Source organism: Amblyomma americanum, chromosome 1 (genome assembly GCF_052857255.1).
Source record: "Amblyomma americanum isolate KBUSLIRL-KWMA chromosome 1, ASM5285725v1, whole genome shotgun sequence".
Lineage (NCBI taxonomy): Eukaryota > Metazoa > Arthropoda > Arachnida > Ixodida > Ixodidae > Amblyomma > Amblyomma americanum.
In genome coordinates, this window is record NC_135497.1 from 297,002,710 (window position 1) to 297,024,065 (window position 21,356).

Consider the following 21,356-nt stretch of genomic DNA (forward strand, 5'->3'; position numbering starts at 1 on the left):
CTCCGCACTGAGTTCAGTAGGTACTGCAGGATCCACGGATGACTTCAACGCAGCATTGGAGGTCATTATTGAAGAGGTCATTTGCGCCACCATGACTTGCGATATGCACTCTGTTACTGAATTCACTAGCCGATCCATGACCTTGGTCATTGCCTTTTCAACCGCTGTAGCAATCGCATCTGACAGGCTTGCATCCACGAGCGCAGTCGTCTGCCGTGCTGCCACACTTGAGTACCCGTACGTCCTTTCCTTAACAATAGCCATAGCCTCGCGCATTGAGCACCGGCGCTTTTCTAACACTTCCAGCACCTTAACCTCCTCAGCCCTTGGAGGACAATTAGAATATGTGGCGGAGTGACTACCAGTGCACAAGCAACACATCTCATCTTTCGAACACCTTCCTTCACGGTCATGATTACCACCACACACACTGCACCTTGAGCTCGACTTGCAGGCGTTCGCGCTGTGTCCAAACCTCCAGCAGTTGCGGCATTGAAGTGGCCTTGAAGAATACGGATCGACCCTGAAAACCAGGGGCCACACCTTCAACTCAGGTGGACAGGAGAGACCCGCAAAAGTGGCAATTACCGTTTCAGTTGGAAGTTTTGTTTCCTCGACGACCCGAGTGCACCGATGTACAGAAATCACCCCTGCGGAGGAGAGTTTCTCTAGCATTTCCTTAGGGCTAAGGCGTGGGTCAACCCCTCGCACCAGACCTTTAGAGCACGCCAAGTGCGGCGGTTTAAATGCGCTTACCGACTGGCTTCCAAAAGCTGTGCACGTTAACAAATCCATGATGCAGGCCTGGTCGGCCGACCTGCACACCACGCCTCCTCTGCCGTACTGCCGGACATCACAGATTTTTAAGAAGTGAGGCGTAATCGCGTGTAGCGCAGTCTGAACCGCATCCGGGTTATTGAGTCGAATGGCGCCACCATCCGATGGAACCAAGGCCACGGGAATAGTGCCGACGCCACCCCGAAAGAAGGCGTCCAGGGGGAGTTCGTTAGGGGGGAGGCTGGCCGACCAGGGGGAGATCCCCTGGCCAGGAGAGGACGTCGACATGCGCCCCTAGCGACCTGCAAGCCCCCTGCAAAAGCGAAAGACAATCAAGCAATTAGAAGCTAGTGATACGAACAGTCACCGCCCAGTGAGACCACGCCCGCCTGTGGAGAGCGGCCGGACCAAGCTGTGCCTGCGATGCCGTCGTCTTCGTCACGTACCCGCGTTCACGCGCGTTAAACTTCCAGTCTCTCATGCTGTAGTTTGAAAATGTCGTCTTCATCCCCTTTCATCAGCGCGCATGGAAGCGTAGTCAGGCGAGCATGCCGCACACCGCACAAAATGGCGGGAGATTAGAAGCAGTGAAATTCAGAAGACCCAGTGCTATCGCAATGTCATCGGGTAAGGGTAATTAAGCGACCTACAAACTTTTCTTGTTGTGAGTCCATTCTATATTTAGCACTTATTGCAATTGTATTGGCAAACACTACTGCATTGTTTTCTGAATATTCTTGGCGTACATTAGTTTTTGTACACAGACACAACAACGCGCTGTCTCATTTGAGCATTGCATATAGATAACAATGAAATTTTATAACTGCAGGGCCGATGCATGCATGCAGTGCGTTTCAGTAGTAAAGACAGAGTGATATTTTGGGGCTCAACTCGTAACTATCTAGGTTTTGTCTCACGTATTAGCTCAAACAACTGTGATGACCCCCATAATGCGCAGGTCCACACGGGACGGAGAGGCAAAGAGACACCGTATGGCTCAGTTTAAACAAACAGATATATTCAATAATTATACATGATTAAGATTCAGAGGCTGGGGCGTCCGAGCTTACGTGCCGACGACTTCATGGGGGCGATGGAGTGGCTCCGGAGTTGGGCTCGAGCGGTTGCTGGCAGAAGCTGCACGCCGTCGGGCTTCGGCGCTGAAGGCCCTCTTGGCGAACGATGTCGTCCTGAGCGTTTTTCTTCCGTACTGCTTGTTGATTTTTATATCCTCTTCTCCACACTCCCTAGGGTGAGGACGCCCACGCCGGAGGGGAAGGAGGGGGGCTAGGGCTTTCACTTGGGCGCACAAACATACCACCGCACCTATGGTCTCGCCCACCTCACGTGTTGAGTCCGAGGGAAAGAAGGTTATCTTCGAGGTAGCGCATAGCGTCGGCTGTGGTAAGGCGCGCTCTGGCCCGCTGACAGTTCCCGCGGGTCACCGGCCTCCGCTCTCCATCCATCAACTGACACTCGCTCCTCAAGGTAAGGCGCGCTCTGGCCCGCTGACAGTTCCCGCGGGTCACCGGCCGGGAAAGTGGTCCCTTGTCCTGGGATGTGCTCGAGAGGCCTCCCCTGGAACCGCCACGGCAATTGGGGAGGATAAAGCCTGTTTCCCCGCGGCGGCGGCGGCGGGTCCGGTTGGGTCCGGTTGGGCTTAAACCCCTTCGTTCTGGTCGTCACTCTCAATGAGCATGGGTGGGTAATTGATGATGCCGCTGTCATCTGGGTCTCCGTCTACGCCGCGCCGTCGAACGCGGAACCTCGTAGCACACACAAGGAACGTCACACTCGCTCACCCTCCAGAAGAATGTTCTCCGAACATTTGAGTCCATGCAGCTCCCCTTGTCTTTCTGAATCGCCTCGCACAGTGCGTCCGACAAAACACTTTTCGCTGCACTCAACACCACTGCACAACACCATATGCCTCCGCTGTCATAACTGGCGTCTCCAGGGGCAGCACTGATCTTCTTTTACAGATAAACATGAAACTCAGCACCCAAGCCTCTCCTTTCTAGTCCAAACAGGACGAAATAAATTTACCACAGTTACAAAGGAGCTCCCACTTCTAGCACGATCACGGCACAGACAAAAATATAGATAACGAAAGGAAGTAGGGCAGGTTCTGCATGCGCTCCGCATGCTCTCCTGTGAAGGTGTTACTTAATGACAGAAAGGTTTAACTACCAACTCCGATAACTTAACACATAGCAATGTTATGAGCTGTGGCATTACACAATTCTAACCAGTTCACAACTCCGCTCTGTTTACGCCATTAGTCCGACTTAGCTTTCCGATTTCGCAGCGGATATCGGCCTTCATGAGTCATACTAAGTAAGTCTGTGACCCTTTGTCTGCTTTGGGACTCGCGAGGGCTCGTGGCAGGAGCCTCTCCTGGCGTTATCTGCGCGGCAACCTCGCGCGCTTCTTCTTCTAGCAATGCATGAAGTAAATCCGGTGGCATTCCGGCCGTCACCTCTGGCGCCTGCCGAACAAATGCAGGAGAGGGCGTTTCTTGCGAACTATCTGCGCGCTCCGCTTCACTTCTGTCCCCATCAAAATCCGCGCTTTCCCTTTCCTCATTTCGTGAATACTGAACCGGTGCCGACTTGAGGCGATTTGCGTGTATCCTTATCAAGCGCCGGTTCACGTCTCAGACTCTGAAGTTTACCGGAGAAAGCTTCTCGACAACCTCGCACGGTCCTCTCCACTTCGTCTGGAACTTACGAGCTAGCCCAATCTGCCTTTGGCAGTTTTCAATGTACACGCTGTGCCCCACATTAAACGGCGCGTCTCTAGCACTGCGATCGTGCACCTCCTTCCTGCGCTTCGCCGCTTTCTTTAAGGCCTCCTTTGCGATGTCCCTCGCCACTTGCAAGCGCGATTCTAGCTCAACCTTATAGTCGTCCAGTGAAGCGTATGGGACACGACGGGGGCCCTCTGGCACTTCACTAGGCTGGTCCGGGTCTCGGCCGTAGAGAAGAAAGAATGGCGATTCGCCCGTGCTCTCGTGTGCTGCGGAATTGTAGGCAAACATTGCATACGGGAGCCACAAGTCCCAGTCCCGCTGGTCGCGCGAAACAAAATGCGACAGGAACCCGGCCACGGTTTGGTTCAGTCGCTCCACCACGCCGTTGCAAGCCGGATGGTACGGTGTTGTCTGCTTCTTAGCAATCTTAAGCAGCTCGCAAACTCTCCTCATTAGCTGCGACACGAAGTTCGTTCCCCGATCTGTCAAGAGTTGCCTCGGGGGTCCATGTCGGAGCACGATCTGGTCGACAAATGCTCTTGCAACCGTGTCTGCCTTCTGATCTGGGAGTGCTACCGCTTCCGCGTATTTTGAAAGGTGATCGACAAATACTAAAATGTACTTGTTTCCGGAAGTGGCCGTGGGCAATGGGCCCATTATGTCCATACCTGTCCGCTCGAATGGAGCCGAAACCTCAGGGAACGGCTGAATTGGAGCTGGTCTTCGTCCCTTGGGTGTTTTTCTTTCGAGACAGGAATGACACTTCGCACAGTAGTCTCTAACATCCTGTCGCATGCCACTCCAAAAGTACAAACGCTCCACACGCCTGCGTGTATTCGCTACGCCAAAATGACCGGCGCATGGCGCATCGTGAAACGCGCGAAGAACCCTTTCTGTCCACGACCGAGGTATGACGACTCTCTCCCAAGCGGTTTTCTTTGGTCTCCCTTTCCTGGTTGGCCTCGTGCGCCGACACAGGGTGCCGTCTTTGCCAATGAAATAACCTAGCTGTTCGGGGTGAGACGGTGCGCCCTCTAAGCTTTCGATTATTCGCTTCAGGTCAGGATCTTTGCACTGCTCTGTGCGTAATTCGGTGGGGTCGACTACGGGGACAAACTCATCTATAGCTGCCACGGCAGCTGTGCGGCTGAGTGCATCAGCATTCAGATGTGTCTTTCCTGACTTGTGCTCCACTTCAAAGCAGTATTCCTGCAGGTGTAGAGTCCATCTAGCGAGTCGCGAGCTAGGGTCCCTGACACTCATCACCGATTTCAGAGGATGGCAGTCTGTGACTAGCTTGAATTTGCGGCCGTAAAGGTAGCATCTGAAGTGCTTTACTGCCCAGACAACGGCGAGGCACTCCCTTTCCGTAGCTCCGTACTTTTGCTCTGTGGGGCTCAGCTGTCGGCTAGCAAAAGCAATGGGATGTTCTTTGCCCTCGATAACCTGAGATAGCACGGCACCAACTGCGAACTTTGACGCATCTGTGGCCATAACGAAGGGCAAATTGAAATCCGGGTGGCGCAACAGCAGTGCACTCATTAGCCTCCTTTTCAGGGCCCCAAAAGCATCCTCCGCGTTTTCGTCCCAGCGAAAGGCGACATTTTTGGCTGTTAAGGCGGTGAGCGGCTTAGCGAGCTTGGCGAACTCCTCTATGTGCCTTCGGTAGTAACCGATCAAGCCGAGAAACTGCCGGACCTGGCGGACGCTAGTCGGGGATGGAAAATCCGAGACACACCTTAGTTTCTCAGGGTCCGGTCGCACGCCGTCAGCTGAAACAACGTGCCCGAGGTATTTCACCTCGTTTTTGAGGAATTGGCACTTAGAGGGCTTCAGCTTGAGACCCGCTCCTCTTAGTCGCACCAAAACCTGCTCAATATCGCGCAAATGGTTCTCAAAACTGTCACTGTATATGATTATGTCATCCATATACACGAAGCACAGCCTCCCCAGAAGACCTGCCAGGATAACGTCAGCGGTTCTCTGCCAGACAGCAGGGCTGTTGGCCAGACCCATCGGCATTCTTTTCCATTCATAGTGCCCTGAGGGCGTGTTGAATGCCGTTTTCTCGGCATCTGCCGGATCCATTGCTATCTGCCAGAATCCCGCCGCCATGTCCACTACCGTGAAGTACCTGGCAGAGCCCTGCTGAGAAAGCGTCTCCTGTATATTGGGGATGGGGTATGGATCGATGCGAGTTACGGCATTTAGTTTGCGGTAGTCCACTACCAATCGATACGAGCCATCTGGCTTTTCCACCAATAGTGCTGGTGCTCCCCAGGGTGACTTTGAGTGTTCGACAATGCCGCGATCAATCAGGTCCTGCACCTGCCGCTCCATCTCCTCACGTTGGGAGTAAGGAATCCTGTACGCACGCTGGTAAACGGGCGATGAAGTGCCGGTTTCTATCCTGTGCTTTATAACGCCACAGCAGCCCAAATCCAGGTTGGACGCGGCGAATACCTCCGAGTAGTCGTTCAGCAAACCAGCCAGAGCCTCCCTCTCCCTGGATTTTACGTGAGAAAGATCGAACGACACCTTTGGAGCAGCCGATGGACTAGCATGCTCTACAGTTGCGAGTACCGTATCGGTGGGCTCACGTTTCTCTATCGCAGAGGTGAAGAAAGCCAATGTTTTGTTCTTGGGAAGGCTCAGTGGCTGCTGGCTACAGTTAACCACCCGTAGGGGCACTCTGTGGGCGTCATTAACTGTCACGAGGCACGCGGCTGCCTTCAGGCCATTGCTGAGAGAGTCGACCGGCTCAAGCACTCCCACGGCGCCGCTCTCTACGTCTGAAGGCACAAACGCGTACAAAATGTGCTCCGACCAAGGAAGGACGACCGCCTCCTCGACCAGCCTGACGGCAACCCGCGAATATACCTTCTCCAATGATCCCACTGTTTGACGGGTGTCAATATCGGTAATGCGAATCTCAGCCCCTCTCCTGTTCAAAAACGGAACTTTTGAGCCGCCCGCATTAACCTCTTCCTCAGAGAATGAGACTACTACCTTCCCTTTTCTCAAAAAATCCTGCCCTAATATACCTGACACTCCGTTTGGCAGACACCGTGTCCGGACATACGTAGCAGGGGTGCTCCAATGCAATTCCGCCGAGAGAGAAGTGTAACCGGTAGAGTCCACTTATGCCAAGAGGATCCCCCGTTATGCCTACAAATTTGGTTGCCATACCACCAGACGCTTCCAACACCTCGCGGTCCCCCTTCCTTCGAAGCGTGTTAAAACTGCTCTCCTTAAGCAATGTCACCTTTGACCCCGTATCTATCAACAATTCCATGCAACAACCATTTAACTTGCAACGCACAACAGGGCATGCCTCGTCGGCCACACAAACTACCACCACCTCATCATCCACTGCTCCCTCCCCACGCTCCTCAGGCTGGGGAGGACTAACTAGTTTTTTGTCTCGGTATCTGGAGCCCCGCTGTAGGCTTGCTTAGGGCGTGTCTCGCCTGCTTCTCTTTGTGGCTCCCCACGGCGCACGTTTTGGCAGAACCTGGCGATGTGTCCGCGACCCTGGCAAGCGAAGCATACGATTTCTTCAAAATCTCGAATACCGCGCCTGTAGCTTTGTGGCGGTCTCCGGTTTCCAGCGAATGAGCGCTGTTGAGCGCGCGCTTCAACCTGGCGTTCTACCTGCTGAGATAGCAGCTGTTCTAAGCGATCTAATCGCTCTGTCAAGAGAGCAACCTCAGGGTTGAGCACCGCTCTCTCTATGACGCGTACTCTCGCTGCGGCTGTCGTTAACGCCTCATTTCGTTCCTCATCGAATGCGGCCTCCACGGCTTGGTCGAAATTGCTCGGCTTGCGCGAGAGCACGAACCGGCGCACGGGGTCTTGCAGACCAGCCACGAACAAAGCGGTCATTTCCTCTTTAAGTATATCCTCCGCGTATTTCTTCTTTAGCTGGTCTCCTTCCTCCTCCCTGCTTAACGTATCGCGCGCTAAGCGCTGAAGCCGCGACGCAAACGTTCGCACGTCCTCCCCTACCATCTGTCCGGCGTCACGGAACCTCTGTACCCGCACGTGACGTGGTTCAGTGTCGAAATGCTCAAACGCGAGCTTCTTAAATTCCGCAAATGATTTTGTGGATTTTACTTTTTCGTCTCGCCATGCAAAATCATGAGCAGCTCCTGCCATCTTACACCTCGCCATTCCCAGCATTTGAGCATCGGACCATCCCCCCCATTTTCCCAACCTCTTCTAGCATGGAAAAGAAATCGCAGATTGGAACCCCTGTCTTATCTCCCGTAAACGTCGGAATGACGCTTCCTAATGCCAGCATGCTTGCTCCGAGCGACGGCTGTGGAGTGGGAGCTCCCTCAGATAAAGACATTTTTTTCAAGCCCTCCGGTGCCTCAAGCCTCTCAAATGGGGGTAAAAGTCCCACAATCAGTCCCGTGATTCCCTTTTGATTACAATTTTGAAGTCATGAATGTCGCAGCATTCAGAGGACATTTGCTTTTGAGACCCCACTTCTGACACCAGTGTGATGACCCCCATAATGCGCGGGTCCACACGGGACGGAGAGGCAAAGAGACACCGTATGGCTCAGTTTAAACAAACAGATATATTCAATAATTATACATGATTAAGATTCAGAGGCTGGGGCGTCCGAGCTTACGTGCCGACGACTTCATGGGGGCGATGGAGTGGCTCCGGAGTTGGGCTCGAGCGGTTGCTGGCAGAAGCTGCACGCCGTCGGGCTTCGGCGCTGAAGGCCCTCTTGGCGAACGATGTCGTCCTGAGCGTCCTTCTTCCTACTGCTTGTCGATTTTTATATCCTCTTCTCCACACTCCCTAGGGTGAGGACGCCCACGCCGGAGGGGAAGGAGGGGGGCTAGGGCTTTCACTTGGGCGCACAAACATACCACCGCACCTATGGTCTCGCCCCCCTCACGTGTTGAGTCCGAGGGAAAGAAGGTTATCTTCGAGGTAGCGCATAGCGTCGGCTGTGGTAAGGCGCGCTCTGGCCCGCTGACAGTTTCCGCGGGTCACCGGCCTCCGCTCTCCATCCATCAACTGACACTCGCTCCTCAAGGTAAGGCGCGCTCTGGCCCGCTGACAGTTCCCGCGGGTCACCGGCCGGGAAAGTGGTCCCTTGTCCTGGGATGTGCTCGGGAGGCCTCCCCTGGAACCGCCACGGCAATTGGGGAGGATAAAGCCTGTTTCCCCGCGGCGGCGGCGGCGGGTCCGGTTGGGTCCGGTTGGGCTTAAACCCCTTCGTTCTGGTCGTCACTCTGAATGAGCATGGCTGGGTAATGATGATGCCGCTGTCATCTGGGTCTCCGTCTACGCCGCGCCGTCGAACGCGGAACCTCGTAGCACACACAAGGAACGTCACACAACACTAAACACACGTACAGGGGAGATGGAAAGAAATGCGAACAGAGCGGGGCCTAGGAGCTCCACTGTTCGCATTTCTTTTCATCGCGGTTTTACTTCGGTGGCAGGAAGAAGACGATAGAGTAGTCCGTCAGTCATTCTGGGATGACTCTAACATATCATTTAGATAAAAGCGCGATCAAAAGAAATTCAAACAGCGGAGCGCCTGGGCTCCGCTCTGTCCGCATTTCTTTCCATGGCGATAGTACACGCACAATATAAGCATGTAGGCTTTCGTTCAGTAGTACCTTGAGGCTTGTCTTATATCTTTATTAGTCAGCAATAACGCCAGAAGTTGCCGAAAACACAAAAAAAATGTAGATTAGCCCAGCTAATGCAGGATATACCAAGCGAAAGCGAGATTTAGGTCTCCAAGTAGCCCACAGAGCCGGTTGTGCGCCTTTCCTTTCGTGAAAATGAACGGTCTTTGCAAAGCTGTCAACGCCAATGAACTCTATGAACGCCGTCGGCTCACTTGTTTTGTTTGGTTTTTGAGGAATGGAAATGGCACAGTAACCGTCTCACATATCTCGGTGGACGCCTGAACCACGCCGTAAAGGAAGGGATAAAGGAGGGAGAAAGAGGAAAGAGAAAACTGAAAATAGAAAGTTGGATTTTGAGGAAAGGCGCGGCGCTGCGCAGCGGCGGGACACCTGTGGCTCGGTGCTACTGGTGGCGCATGCACACTAGTGACTAGGGAGCGAGAGAGAGAAAGAAAAACTGCTCCATGCGTGACGGCACTCGTGCGACGACATACGCCGGCTCGCGCGAAGCGCGGTGTTGACTAGCGTTGTGAAGCTTTTCGCTTCAAAATAACTCGAATTTTAAAACGACTGATAGTGAGGAGGAAGGTGAGGGAGGGCCGATGATGTGAAGGCGAGGGAGGCCCAGCAAATTTTTGGAATTGAGAATGAGGATTAGAGAGGGCCATGGACTCAAAATTGAGGGTGACGGAGGAAGATTGGTTGGTTGTGAAACTTTATTTCCAGCGGATATAGAGGAGCGACACGAAGTCGCCCCCCGCTTAAACGGCGGCCGCTATCCCTTGGGCAGCGGCGGCGTCTTCAGCCAGCTGGAGGAGCTTGATCTGTATCCCCGGGTCGGGGCTGAGCAATAGAGCCGCCCAATGAGCAGAGTCGGTAATGAAGTGACTCGCGGGTAGGGACTGCGGGCAGTTCCAGATCATATGATTTAGATCGGCTTTCGCATCACAATTTTTGCATTTGTTTGAGTAGAGTCCTTCCGAATAGAAGCTACACAATTGGGGATTTGGATAGGTGTTAGTTTGAAGTTTACGCCAGGCTTTGGCCTTTTGCTTGGAGAGCGTTTTATCTGCTGGGGGGAATCTGAGTCTTGCAAGCCTGTAGTGCTACAGGATTTCTCTGTAAGAAAACAACCTGTCCTTGCCAGAGTATAGGGCGGCTGGGCTGCACGACCCAGCTCGGCGGGACAGTTCTCGAGCTAGGTTATGAGCCGCCTCATTACCAGCAAGGGAAGCATGAGCAGGCGTCCAGATTAGGCGAATGCGCCGCGTGGGCTGATAATTTAGCAGAATCCGTGCTGCTTGTGGGGAGATTCTTCCAAACGTGTAGTTACGTATTGCCAATTTTGAGTCGCTGACAATGGTTTCTGCCGAGGATCCCACAATGGCTAGAGCAATGGCTGTTTCTTCTCCAACATGTGTGTGCTGAGTGCGTATAGTGCCCCAGTTACGAGTGTACCACGTTCCGTGGTGACCACAGCTACCATCTTGTCAGCCGAAGAATCTGCCGCATCTACATATACCACAGAGGTATCATTAAGAAAGCGTTTGCCTAATGATTTGGCTCTCTCTGTACGACGTTCAGCGTGGAAATCTGGGTGCATGTTCCGAGGTAGTGGAGGAATGACCAGAAGCTGGCGTATATGTTTGGGAAGGTCAGTTGTGGGTCCGCCTTGTCGTTCGTATGTTATGCCTAGTGCGGACAGAATGTGTCTGCCAGTTGGTGTGGCCGATAGTCGTTCGTACTGCGAGACGGTTACCGAGACCTAACACTTTCTCAGTCGCTGTGTGCATGGGTAGCCCAACTGCCTGTTTGACGCATTTTCTGATTATGGCCTCCACTTTTTCTTTTTCAGCTGACTTGAGATGTAGGTAAGGGCATACGTAAGCTATGCGGCTTATCACAAAGGCTTGTACTAAACGGAGAGTATTGGTTTCCTTCAAGCCCGAGTGGCGGTTACTAATGCGGCGAATGAGTCGCATAATTTGCTGCGAGGTTCCCTGTAGCTTCCGAATTACGTCACCATTGAAGCCGTGTTCTTGTAGAATTAGGCCCAAGATTTTAATTTTGGGCACTCGAGGAATGGGGACTCCGCGAATACTGAGTTCGATGGCCGGTGGGGTTTGCGCAAGGGATCTGATGTGGCGGAATATGAGAAATTCAGATTTGGCTGGAGAGCACCGCAGCCCCCTAGGGTCTACATAGTTCCCCACGATATCTATTGCATGCTGTAGTCTCTCCTCGATTTCGGCATCATTGCCCTCGGCGGTCCACAAGGTGATATCGTCAGCATAGAGGCTGTGGTGGAGTTGCGGAACCTGCGCTAATAGGCGTGGAAGTTTCAACATTGCAACGTTGAAGAGAAATGGTGATAGGACCGATCCCTGCGGGGTGCCCTTGTTGCCGAGGGGAAAGTCATGCGAGTGGAGACCTCCTACTTGAAAATGCGCCTTTCTACCTGAAAGAAAGTCGCGGATATAGTTGAAGGTGCGGGCTCCCACCCCGAGTTCATGTAGGTTCTCCAAGATCGCATCATGTCTGACATTGTCAAAGGCCTTTTCCAGGTCAAGTTCAAGAATTATTCTGGTGTCCCGCGTTTTTGCCTCAATAATCTGATGCTTGAGCTGAAGCATTACATCCTGCGTAGAAAGTTTTGGTCGAAATCCAATCATGGTTGGAGGGTACAGCTCGTTCTCCTCCATAAACCGGTTGAGGCGGGTATGAACTACGTGCTCCATGAGCTTACCTACACAAGACGTGAGCGAAATCGGTCTGAGGTTCTCAAGGCTGAGTGCCTTCCCCGGCTTTGGGATGAGAATGATCTCTGCCGTTTTCCATATTTGTGGGATGGAGCCCTCCGACCAACATTTCTGCATATACTCAGTTAGTGATTGTAGCGACACTTCATCCAGGTTGCGGAGGATCTTGTTGGATACTGCATCGGGGCCAGTGGCGGATTTGCAGTTTAGCCTGGCAATCTCTGCCCTAACCTCATCCACAGTAATGGGGGAGTCGAGCTGCGTGTTTTCCGGACCAGCATAATCTGGGAAGGCTTGGATAGGAGCATTGCCAATATATCTATCTTTAAGTTCAAGGAAAAGGTCCTCTGGTGGGCCTGCATACTCATGCACAAGCTTCTGCAGGTTCTGCCTCTGGGTGGTTCTGCTACCTGTAGGGTCAAGTAGATGACGGAGCAAGTGCCAAGTCTTAGAGACTCCCATATTGCGATCCATTTGGTTGCATATGTCATCCCAGTTTTGTTGAGTAAGTTTAGCTGCATGATCCTCGATCTCCTTGTTTAGCGTAGCTATTCTTCTGCGCAGATTGCGGTTCCACCGCTGTCGTTTGAGTCGGTTGTCGAGTCCACTCTTTGCCTCCCATAGGTGAAGAAGCCGGCTGTCCGCAATCTCCAGGTGGTCAGCCTGGTCTAACGTATGGGTGACTGCTTTGGCATCTTGACAAAGATCCTGTGCCCATATATCTATGTCTAGTATTTCGGGGGTATCAGCTTCTCGGGCGGCTCTTTTAGCGCGGAACGCGTCCCAATCGACAAGGGTGGGGGCTCGAGCGCTACGACGTTTGGGGCCAGTTGAGGTCACTATTTCCAATATGTAGTGATCGCTGCCGAAATTTTGTTGAGTGTTTATCTATGTTGGAGTGCCCGAATTTTTAGCAAAAGTCAGATCGGGAGACGTATCCCTGGAAACACTGTTACCGCAGCGGGTGGGGACAAGTGGATCTGTAAGAAGAGTCAACCCACACTGTTGTGCGGTGAGCCACAGTTTTCTACCTTTAATGTCCTCCTGTGCGTAACCCCAAGCCGGGTGTTGGGCAATAAAGTCTCCCGTGAAAATGACGGGGTGATTGCCTGCGAGCTTCAGGGTCGCCTGAAAAAGCGGGCCGAAGCTTGCTTTCCGTAACTTTGGGCTGCTATAGACATTCAGCACAAACAGACTGTGGTCGGGTTTCCTAGGCGGAATTAATTCGACTAGCACGTGTGTGACATTTGTGACTGGGGTATCGTGCTGTACTACCGCAATATTTCGTTTGACAAGAGTCGTGACTCCAAGCGTTCCACCCCCCGATGAAAAGGATTGATATCCAGCTAGCTTGCTATTAGTTTGTGTCTCTTGTAGTGCGATTAAGTCCGGTCCGTCCCTATTGTTGAGGAATTGTTGGAGTACAGCTCGTTTGCGGCTAAATCCTCGGCAGTTCCACTGCCAGATGGTGTAATTGGGTTGTGGCGCCATGTTGTTGCTAGTCGGATACCGCTTCAGAAGAAGCGGGTTTGCGAATTTTGTGAGGAAGGAGCCTGCTTTCTGCTTCCTGCTGCCTAAGTTAATTAATTCCTGCCGGTGTCTGCATAATTCTTCCATGATTGAAGTCATTGTAAGCTGCACTTGAATGAGGGTGCTGTTAGTCTGCGCTTGCGCTTCTTCAATTTTGTGAATGGTGTCGGCTAGTGTTTGGCCTTCGGACAGGGAATCGCCTGCTTTTCGCTTAGGCGGGGGGTGCCCGCGTTGATTCAGCATGCATGTCCGCTCCGGCGGAGGTAGAGGGGGTAGGTTTATTGGCGCCATCGGTCGTAGGCGGTGACCCAGCCGGCATTTGTTGCTGTTTTAGAGCGGCATTTTCTTTCTTTAGGTCCTCGACCTCACGAAGTAATTTCCCTACCAGCACTTTCAGGTCTGCTAGCTCAGAGGGGTTGGAGTTAGATTTCTGGGAGGCTTTATCTGCCCAGCCTACCTTTTGCGTGCCGATGGCGTCCTGGTTCAAACCGGGGTTCCGCGGCTGGTGTGAAGGAATCCTGGATTTGGAGGCGGACCGGCCTCTCGGTTCCAGTCGTGGAAAGGAGCTGGATCGATGTCTATAATTTGTTCGTCCCCTGCTTTTGGAGCGGCTGCGTCGCTCTTTAGACTGCGGCGACTCTTGGCTATGCTGGGTCAGATGTTGGCGTTCCTGTTCCCAGCGGCGTTTGCTGACAATGTATGGAGTGCGGTAGATTTCGCGGCATTTGTTGCTGCCCAGTTCATGGCCCTTACCGCACAAGGCACACTCAGGCTCGCAGCTATGTGTCTCAGGAGGATTGGCCACGCCGCATCCGCGGCAGCGAGCGTTTTTCGGGTCCGGGCAAACGTCTCTGCGATGTCCGAGTTGTCCGCACAAAGAACACACTTCGTATTTTTTTTGTAGAGGCAGCAGCGAATCATGCCACCACCGAAGCTGATCCAACGGGGAACTCGCTCACCGTTGAAGAGAATGAGAACCGTCTGCGACTGCGCACCCATGCGCCGGACTCCACATATTGGAGGATTCCTTGGATGCTGAAGGTTCGCAAGGATGTCAGCGTCCGATAGATGTTTCGGAACGCCTTGGATCACTCCTTTACCACTGCCATCCGGCGTGGCGACATACGAGGTGATGGCGATCTTGTTCGCGCCGTAGATGAGCTCCTTGATGTTTAAGTAGCGTTCCACTCGTACCGCGGAATGGGTGGCCACCAGTATGGAGTGTTGCTTGAAGTTGAGTAGCATGCAGTCTTCAGATGATTCTGCCAAGGTGAGGCCCGCGGCGTCCCGGATGAGTTGAAAGATGCCGAGTTGGCCACAGCTCTCGAGTGTACGGAGGCCGCCCGATGGCCGGAATATCACCTTGGTTAGGCCCTTGGGTAGGCGAGGTAGGTTCGACGCCACCGATTGTCGAGCAAGTCGTCGGCCAAGCTTTTTCGCAGAGGAGTCGGCAGGGTGCCGCATGCTGCCCTGTCCCTGGGCGCGATCGGTTCCATTGTGTGCCGCGGGGTTATTCCTTTGGCGTTCGTGACCGGAGCGTTTCGATTCACCGACGGTGAACCAACCATATTGGTGCGAAACTTCTTTGGGGCTAATGTCAGCCCCCTCCACGGTGACTTCCATGTCCAGTGTTGAAGATCCCACTCAGATAATGCGGCACAGCCCCGTCAGAGCGGGGTCGCTAGGCCTGGCGTGGGCCTAGCGGGCCGTGCGTACCGGCGAGAGCCGAAACGCAGGAAAGTCCGCAGAAACAGGCAAAAAGGGACTTGCAGATGCGTCCGACGGCGTTATCCGAGCTTCGAAGACGAAATCCAGGCAAGAGTGGTGTTGACCGTCGCTGAATTCAGCGGTGGGCATGGGTGAAGCGAGGAGCGTTCGCGCGAGCGTCCGATCCACGCCACGTCCGAGCCGGTTCTCACGGAGGAAGAGTAAAAATTCGGTGTCCGCCCTTGCTCGAACAATTTAAGGAAAGGAAACATATCTTGGTGGACACCCGAACAGCGCCGTAAGGCGAGGAAAATAAAAATAATTTTTTTAAGGAAAGCAAAAGTCGCCTGTCTCACATATCTCGGTGGTCACCCGAACGGGGCGGTAAGGAAAGGAAATTGAAATAATAATAATAATAATAATAATAATAATAATAATAATAATAATAATAATAATAATAATAATAATAATAACTGGGTTTTGGGTAAAGGAAATGGCGCATAATTTGTCTTCTATATCGTTGGACACCTGAACCGCACCGCAAGGGAAGGGATAAAGCAGGGAGTGATGAAAGAAGAAGGGAAGAAAGAGGTGCCCGTAGTGGAGGGCTCCGGAATAGTTTCGACCACCTGGGGATCTTTAACGTGCACTGACATCGCACAGCACACGGGCGCCTTAGCGTTTTGCCTCCATAAAAACACAGCCGCCGCGGTCGGAAATTGAAATGAAAATTGGTTTTAGGAACGGAAATGACGCCTGTCTCACAGGTCTCGTTGGACACCCGTACCGCGCCGTAAGGGAAAGAAAATTCAATCCCTTACGGCGCGGTCCAGGTGTCCGCCGAAATGCGCCATTTGTGGCTCACGGCCAAAGACGCCGACGACACCGGGTTTCTGCGACACGAGCTCCTTAACGCTGTAGCGTTAAACATTGGAGAGGCCACTTAAGCTCCGCGTTACGGGTATGACGCGATAGCGTAGTGGGTTAGCCTTTCCATCCTGAGCAGTTTAAAACCTATGAACGCATTTTTCATTTCGTAAAACTGTTTCCGTTAATTAATCGATGACTTGCACATACTCAATTCTTTTAATTAGCATCATCAAGCATTGGATCTTCATTGTGACCATATTGGTACCTTTGAACCACTTTTTCAATTTTGCCATTTTCCTATTTCCTTAATTAATCAATAAATTACAATGATTTCATTAACTCGTCATCGCCTATTACACCCCAATCAATCATAAATCACTAGAACCACAAATTACTATGCTACGATTTTTTGACGCAGCTCCCGATTATTTCCGACACGCTGTGCCGCCTACTACTACGCCAACAGCTTTTCGACCGAACGAGCTGTATACGCTATCGCGTAAGGCGCGAAAATGCTGTTAGGCTCACAGCCTCGAGGGTGTAGGAGAGTGCAAGGCACGGCGAAAGGAGAGAAATGGGAAAGCGGCGTGAAATTCTACATTGCTGAGTTGAAAGCACCTGTGAGGCCGGGCTTCATCAACGCGCGTATTTTTTTTATTTCCTTAACTTGCGTGCCTCCGGTCTACGCTCCCCCCCCCCCCAACCCGCGTGCCTCCCCGCTTCCCTTCCCCTACACCCGCAAGCAGTGGCAAAGGCGCAGGAGGCGCTAGCTGCTTGACAGCTGTGACGGCCGAAGACACCTGGCTTTGTTGAGCGCGCCAAGAAAGCATGCGAGGCGCGCACAACGAGCACGTGGTCCCGCTTGGTCTTAAGCAGCACTCCCACAGCGGCAGAATGCGAACCGCCTCGCATTCCGCGACGGGCCCCTTTTTTTCTTCTTTTTTTGGCATTCTCGATGGCACCGAAGCGTTGTGGTTCTCCGCCGTCTGACATTCCCACGGCGAGCCAGTGGATCAGTGGTCCCGCCAATTAGCTGAAAAACAATGGCAGGGAAGGGGAAAGCATCAATCAATAAGGGCGAGAACTCCCAACTCCCCCCCCTCTCGGGGAGAGGGTCTTTAGAATGTTTTTTTGTATGTGTTTCTTTTTCTTTTTAGCCAAGCCCCGGGCTCGAAGTTGGGAACAACCTTCAGGGGCTGTGGCTACCTCTGTGGCTGTGGTTATCGAAGATTAGGGTGGGCCTCGATATATGACCACCCTAATTTCTTTGTTTGCAAAAGCTTTAGGATTGCATGTAAAATCATTGGAGGGCAGTCTTGTCTAGTCTTGTCTAGTTGAGCTAGAGGCTCCGTGCAGTGGCACGTGCAGTGGCCGAGTTGACCGATCGATCTGCGCTGTGAATAGGATTTGCAGGCACATCGAGATGAGGATGTCCGCATTGAAGATGCCCCCAGTTCAGGGAGACCACGATCCACATCGACAGAAGTCGACGAACTCATTGTGGTAGCGGTGGTGGCTGATCCATTCGAGAGTACGCGAGAAATTCGAGAGTCCCTATCTCTGAACATCAGTGTGGCTACAATCTGCCGGCGCTTGCATGAAGCAGGACTGATCGGAAGCGTGGTCGCTCAGAGACCCTACTTTATTTAACAGATCAGCAGAAGCGCACCCGACCGGTCTTCGCGCGAGCCCATGAAGAATGGTCGGTAGTCGATTGGGGTGAGGTCATATTTATTGACGAGTCTACTGTAAACTCAAGATGGGTCAACAGAGCCGACTATGGCGCCCGTAAAACTGCATGTAAGATGAAACTACATTCTCTCAATGATATCATGCTTTGCAATTGCCAGCGCTATATTTTCAGCGTGGGTGAATACTTTCATTCCATTTCATTTTATTACATTAAAGGCCCTAAAAAGGGCGTTTTACATAAGGGGTGGAAAGAATTAAAAGCACAAATTCACAACAGCAAAAAAGATTTTACATTTTTAGCGAAAAGACTTGGGCAAGTGATGATGGCAACGTTGTTTGGAAAGCCGTTCCAGCCTGCGGCTGCACGAAGAAAGAAGGAATTCGAAAAAGTGACGGTGTGTGACCGTGGACAAAAACTTGTAGGTGATGGCTGGTGCGATGAGATATGCATTCTGGGGGAAGATTACAAGGTGGGATGTGGATAGGGCTGTCGAAGAATTTGTGAAATAAAGACAGGCTGGCAATGCGACGGCGGAGCGATAAGGGCGATAATCCGGATGCCGTTTTTCTGTGTGCAATGCTCGAGTGGGCATTTGGGAATTTGTTCATGAGGCCTTTAGCTTTGTCTGGAAGCTAAAGATCAGGTCCGCACGTCAGCAAAACGAGTTCTAGAAGGGCGCTTGCCCACATTTCTAACTGTAACATTTTGTTTTTGTTTGCACGTAGGTATCAGCCCGAGTACATGCACACTTTGCTTAGCAGTGGTGGCACGGCTGTGAATGGGGAGCCGTCTGCAGAGATGGACTGGCCCCACTTGTGCAGCTTCGAGCGATGATTAACGCGGCGTCCTACTGCGATGTCCTTGACAGCTACCTCGTCCCGTTCGCCCTGGACGGGCCCTTTAAAGATGGCTTTTACTGGCTTCACCAGGACCACAGCTCCATCCACAAAGCTAAAGTCGTCCAAGACTTTCATGAAGAGTGAGGAGTTTGACAGCTGAAATGGGTGCCAAAGGGCGCGGACTTCAACGTTATAGAAAATGTGTGGGGATTTCTCAAATCCAACTTGGCAAACACGAGCTTGGGTGCAACAAGCAAAAAAGCATTGTGGTTCGCTGTTGCAGTGGAATGGGACTGCATTAAGGGATACTGCAAGTTTGTACAATCTGTGTGCGATTCTCTGCACCGGCGCATGGAAGCAACCATTCGCGTTAAGGGCAGTCTCACGCGCCTCTGAACCACGTTTGATTTTTGCACCTTGTATTTTTTGTTCTTGTGGAACTAACTCGATGAAATTCTATCTACTAAGAAAAATAAAGATTCCCGTTGTTGCGTTCGACGTGCTGATCGTGCGTTACTACCTGACCAGTTCGGAATGCATGCATTTCGCGTATTTTACTTCATCAACTGTTACACACAGCACACAGACTAAACCAGAATCGTGCCCCTTTGATTATTTTGTGCGTATTCGTTCTTATACACGCGAGGGTATGTGCGCAAGTTACAATAAAAAAAATGAAGGGAGCAAAAAAGCGAGGGCTGATCATTGCTGGTCCTCATTTCTTGAGCGCACACTGGGGAAGCCACGATATACCATGTAAACCTAAGAACAAAAAAAAAACGCCCCTCGACACGCCGTTCACGGCAAAAGCATAACTAAACAGTCGTGGCAGTGCTCGCTGCTGAGTACTATCAAACGGCGCGAATCGCTCTTCAAAGACTTCGCAAGTAGCGCCAAAGAAATCCGTGGTGCCGTAATTGAAAAGCAACAAGCATCCGTTCGAGCTTCCAAAAGTGATGTCCGTACGCTCCAGATAAGGGTCGGTTGATAGCGCGCGATGCTTGCTGGCGACCGAGTTTTAATCAGTTACCAGAGCCGGCGTTAGAAAGCGCTACAACACTGTTTGCCACTCTCTCGCGCCTTCCATTTGCTTTTGACTGCACCCCTGGATCTGCAACAAATCCTGGCCAATCCCCCACCGTGGGTATGTGCCATCATCTTTAAGGCAACAACAGCAACGACTGCAACAGTACAATCAGCAGTGCTGAGCCGCCGGGGCACGACTCGCCACTTGAGGAAGAAACATAGCAGCACAGTAGAAAGCAAAATTAAGGTTAAAAACCTGAGATACTCCTATCAAGAAATCGTGCCTAAAATACTAGAACTCTCCCCCATATTAATTTCATCATACGGCGCGATTCAAATTCATTTGTTCGCGTGGCAACGGCCATTAGCAACGCAACGCCGCAGCGCAAAGATCATAACAACCGCTGCCGGCGGTTGTAACTCATGCACACGGACCTCACTAAAAGCCGAACTAGCACTCGAACGTTGATATCCACGAGAAGCGTCTTGCAGAACTTTGAATTCAGGGCAGCGCACACCGCGACAAAGTTCACACCTGACGCACGCAGAAGCAATGTAAAAAAATCAAAACAAATACCCAACGTTGCCCTCCTTCGCCTACGCTTTCGCTAACACTTCCCTAAATCTACATAATACTCAGTCGACAACTGAAAAAAAGTGTGCTAGTAACACTAAAAGTGATACTGTGGTCTCAATATGCGCTTTTGGCCACTAGACCGAAAAATAGAAGAAAAAAAAGGTTTCCTCGGATTAATTATAGGGTCCTACCCAGTCCTACCTTGTAGAAGCGGCATGCGGGCAACCACAATATGTGGTCAATTTTCTTTCTTGTTTGCTTTCTTTCTGGCTTCAGGAGAGAGAAAAAAAGTGTTCCTTCCCCGATGTGGCACTTGTCCCTCTCCCTCCGCTGCCGGCACCGCGTTGTCCGCGGCTTGTGGCGTCAAACTCAAACGTAGTTGCGCGCCGGATCCTCTGGAACTTCAGCAATCCACGGAGCTGTGCTGACGTGTCTCGCATGGGCTCCCGCCTCGAAGCCACTTTTCGGCAGAAAGAGTCAGCCTTCGGGCTCGAATATTTTGGACGACATCCGGGCCATTGTCCAGTGCCTGCTGCAGCCGGATTTTGCCAATCTACGGACACCTAGGCATATTGCCGGTTGACTGCCGGCCTAGCCATCGAGCTCGACCTAGCTCGTCACCTCTCCGCCGGGAACTGAGCGCCCAGGGACCCGCACAGATGGAGTACGCCGTGGAAGGTGAGAAAATATCACCGTCGGAGCTCGAGGCCGGAAAATGGGAAACCATTCTTCGTTACCGCGACCGACAACGAGGCCTGAAGAATAAAGGGCCCGCATCAACCGACGACGAGCCTGCGCAGGGGCACGGCCAAGGCAAGTCTAATTCCAATTTTCCATCGCGAAAGAACGGGAAGAAGCTACTTGCACTCAGCAAGAAAGCCCTTCTCCCGCGCTTACCGACCGACGACTACAAAATCGTCTGCCGACCACAAGGTTGGAATCTGAGGGATTTTGCGCCCGGACTACTACTCTTCTGCGCCTGCGAGGTGGCCAGGCTGCCGTATGAAACGGTGAAGAATGAAGACATTATCCGAGTCAATACGGCCAACAACACCTTTACGCTATGCACGCCCGATCGTCAACGGGCGACTGCATACGCCAATATTGAAAAACTGAACCTCCAAGATCAAACCTACAACGTAACGTCGTACGTGGCGGCG

General features: G+C 52.1%; 1 long non-coding RNA gene across 1 annotated transcript; it reads right to left on the minus strand.

Annotated features, from left to right (window-relative positions):
* Positions 1 to 470: 470 nt before the first annotated feature.
* Positions 471 to 997, minus strand: LOC144098222 (uncharacterized). Its single transcript, XR_013307144.1, has 3 exons — positions 757 to 997; positions 589 to 650; positions 471 to 502 (listed from the first exon to the last, which is right to left on the minus strand). It is a non-coding gene; the product is annotated as an uncharacterized LOC144098222 (long non-coding RNA).
* Positions 998 to 21,356: the final 20,359 nt, after the last annotated feature.